Here is a 3,880-nt window from a genome sequence, read left to right as displayed (position 1 = left end):
TTTTCGCTTCCTCACCTTACTTGCTAAGGTTATATTTTACTCATCATTTTGCTTCAATGAGGATCCACCTCTGGTGCTTCTTCTTATCTCCTCTTGTATCAGATCTGACCAAATTTGTTCCCAATCTAGAAGTGTTTCTCTTCCTTTAACCGAGTCTTGGTAGCTATGCCAGATCTTAAGAAGACCGAGGAGCACAAGACTCACCATGTCATCATCGGCTATCATGATCCCTACACATCCAAGCTCATCCCTGTAGGTGGTGAGCTTGTTCAGATATGTAGAGATCGTGACACCCTTTTCACACTTGATTTTCCAAAGCTTGTCTTTCAGCGCCAGCTTCCTCTGGTTGCTTCTATTCTGATATAGATCTTTCAATGTTTTCCAAATTGAAAACAATGTCTCCTTCCCATGGAGACTTGATAATATGTGGTCTCAAACTCCCTCCAGAAGGATTCTCCTTGCTCTAGCCACACATTTCTTCCATTCCACCAATTCTATAGCATTAGTCGCTACCAACTTGGAGACTTGTTGATCAATGAAGTCCTTTAGACCGTTATTCTCTAATACTAATTCTGTGTGATCCTTCCATGCTATATAATTTGAGCTGCCATCAAGAGCATAATCGAGTCTTAAACCGTTAAACACCATTGGTGAAATTGAGATGTGATAAGAACTTGATTTCTATATTTAGGAACCTCAAACTTCAAACTTCTCCCTTCTTGTATGTAGTTCTCTCCTTCGATCATATTTGCTCTGATACCATGTAGAATTTCCCACTGTAGATCAACAAATTATGCAATATACTAAAGAAAAAATACAGGATCTACTTCTACAACAAACTTTGCAGAAGCTTAATAATCGAATACAAGAAAGGTCAATAAGAACACATATAACTGAGAATGAGAAATAAATCACACATGAACACAAAAGAATACTATGGGGAAAGCCTCAAACTAAAACCCTGGTCTCTATAATATCATACAAGTGGAAATATGTTTAGATTACAAAAAGAATCAACATACAAGCTGTCCTGCTCTCTCTACAATAGAATAATACAACTCACTGATTGAATAGACACAACATATGTCTTCCTCCAGGCCTCCAGGCCTCCTATTCCCTTGCGTATTTTTTCTTGGGGTCTAGTGATGCCACCTGTGTGAATTGGCCTCATCACACACTCACTAAACTGAAGAAGTAACTGCGCAATCTCTAAGGAATGAATTCCTTTTGTATGCAAGAGATATCCTCCAAGGAATATTCCTACAACTGGTAGTACACCGTCCCATCACATGATCTTAACTGGGTGTCTGACTGAACTGAAATTCATGAGTTATTTATGAGAGAATATTCAGTTATCTAAAGTGCAGCATTTACATGCATGCATGCATTAACTAACTGAACTCACAATTAGTTCAACAAACTAATCTAGTTGGACTTAAATCAGATACCTCAGCTAACTAATTACAACTCAAAGTACAACTCATCTTGATCTCCTTTAATCAAGGATAACTTCCTCAATCAATGGAGAAACTGTTGCATGTCTTCACATAGACTTCATGTTTGATTTCCTACCACTAATTAACTCATGGTGAGTTAATTAATTATTTTACAAATAGTTGCTAAGATCAAATTCGAATTTTACTTCTGTATTTTAGTTTAGGGACTAACTAAAATAGGAAGGTATCGTGAAATTCTATTTATATTAGTGTTATTTTTAGCACTTCTATTTTTAGCATTTCTTGTTGCTATTTTCAACATGATATTATTTGAGATACCTTGAGATGTTTAATTGAGATTCAATTTCCCTTACATCATTGGAAACATTATTCAACATGTGTATTTATGATTGAAGTTGTTTATTTTTTATCATACCTCTGTTAAGGTTAGCTTTTTGTCACTTTCTCATTTAATTAAAATTATTGTTTTGTTATACAACCATTAAAATAGTATTCTGGTGTGTTTTACAATGTAACAAATAATGAATATATTCAATGAATAATGTGGAGTATGTTTAATTTTACATCCATTCTTTTCTCACCATTATCAAGCCTAATTATTTTATGCCTTAGTAAATATAGTATGTTGGTTATATAACTAATAGGTATTGTCCTGCAATTTGAAAAAAACGAGATGAATAAATCAAAACCTTCTTTTGAAATAAAAACTAGCATTGGTGCCTTGGGATAGTTTCTAGGCTAAATTATTAACAAGTGAACAATAGATGGTAACCAAATTATTGTTATTGTAGAATATGTATTTTATAGAAGAGTAAATGAGAAGAGTGATGTATATAGTTATGGATTGGAATTATTCTACTAGAGATTTTGATAAAAAATAAACTTGTTGAAACGAAGTTTTGAGAAGAATTTGATATTGTGAAACTGGTTGCTACAAAGCTTACTGCATGAGAGAATTTAAAACAAATTATTAGAAATAGGAGGTTCTGGGGATTCTAAGAAACAAATTCTATTACTAGTAAGAATAGGGTTATTTTTTACCAATAAATGACCATCAAATTATACATCAGTGGGAGAGGTACGAAGAATGAGGTTCTTGAAGAGGGGCATGATATATTTGTTGAATTCATAATGTGTACATAAAACTAAAAGTAAGTTCCCAAAAATTTCATTTATAATAAAAATAGCACTCATTCATTTGAAAATATAGGGGGCATGAAAAGAAATATGCTAACCCTGGTAACTAGTGACCAAAGTTAATGAATATCCACCAAGATATTTGTCTTCCATAGTTTGATGTTTTAAAAATGTCTATAAAATATAGCTAAAATAGCAATGTTAAAGAAGAGGTCAAATGAGCAATTTTCCTTACCTACACCTATAAGAGAAAAAAATAGCTAATCCATGGTGGATGAATTAATGAAAGAAGCTTAAATGATGTCGTGATCTTATAGTTAGAAGACCAATGAACTCCCTGACTACTAAACTGATCTGAACCCCCACACATGCTAAAGAATCCCCCCCACGGAAATTTCATGTGCAATATAAATATTACTTGTTCATTTGAAAATATAGGTTATATGAAAATAAATATGTCAATTCTCGTAACTCGTCATTGAAGTTAATGAATACTCATCAATCTATTTAACTTATATTGTTTGAATACCCCCTATAAGCCAAACTAATTTAAACTCCCTGAAGTGCTAATTAATGCCCCCCCCACCACCAACCCACCACCCATGGATATATATATATATATATATATATATATATATCTATATGTATGTGTATATATATATATACGCATACATACATATACATATATATATATATATATATATATATATATATATATATATATATATATATATATATATATATATATATATATATATATATATATATCTATATCTATATCTATATATATATATATATATATATATATATATATATATATATATATATATATGTATGTATATGTATGTATGCGTATATATATATATACGCATACATACATATATATATATATATATATATATATATATGCGTATATATATACACATACATACACACATATATATATATATATATATATATATATATATATAGAGAGAGAGAGAGAGAGAGAGAGAGAGAGAGAGAGAGAGAGAGATTTCTACCCCACAATACAATGAAATATATTATTTTGCAGTTTTTCTCTTTTTCTAACCCCCTATATGAAAAAATATGTTATGATATTGTCCATCCAATGAAGTCCACATGTTATCTCCATCAAAACTATTTTGAAGTTTGTCCCATTAATATTTTGTAGAACCACAATACATTGCCTTGACAAATTCTGATTGTTATACACCATAGCTTAATATGACATTGATTAGATGGATGAGCTGCTAGAACTTTTAATGATCAACTATGAATAGCCA

The sequence above is a fragment of the Pinus tabuliformis genome, chromosome 1_2, assembly GCF_031772625.1.
Source record: "Pinus tabuliformis cultivar Carrire ecotype Pingquan chromosome 1_2, CPIR1, whole genome shotgun sequence".
NCBI classification, from domain to species: Eukaryota; Viridiplantae; Streptophyta; class Pinopsida; order Pinales; family Pinaceae; genus Pinus; species Pinus tabuliformis.
This window is presented reverse-complemented; position numbering follows the sequence as displayed.